Raw genomic sequence first — 446 nt, forward strand, 5'->3', positions numbered from 1 at the left:
CGCTTCTTCAGCCTTTTGGTTGTTGTTGTTATATTTACTTACTTATTTCTGTAAGCCCTCTTCCCCGAAGTTGTTGAGTCCTTCCATCAGCTGCTTCTACTGGAAACCAAGTAGCGCCCGCGAGGCTTGGAATTGCCCAGAGAAAACAAAGTGCTGGTAAATATGGCTATGAAGCAATTGCCTAACCCTGCCGGCGGCCCATGGCACGCACTCTCCTTCGTTAAAGTTACCAGCTTTCACAGCAAGCCTTGTGAAAATGTGCACCTTACGTTCATTTCGGTACAGAGCTGCCCACACTCCCCGTGCCGGGTTCCTGCCCTTCGCCCCGGCGAGGGGCCTGGTGGTCCTTGTGCTCCCCTGATGATGCTCAAGCGATGACCCCCCTGCAGAAACTGCACATCTGCCCTCAACTGGTTTCATCCGCTTCTTTTTTTAATAACGCGCAT

The sequence above is a fragment of the Chaetura pelagica genome, unplaced genomic scaffold (genome assembly GCF_000747805.2).
Source record: "Chaetura pelagica isolate M959 unplaced genomic scaffold, ChaPel_1.0 scaffold101, whole genome shotgun sequence".
In the NCBI taxonomy this organism is placed as follows: Eukaryota; Metazoa; Chordata; class Aves; order Apodiformes; family Apodidae; genus Chaetura; species Chaetura pelagica.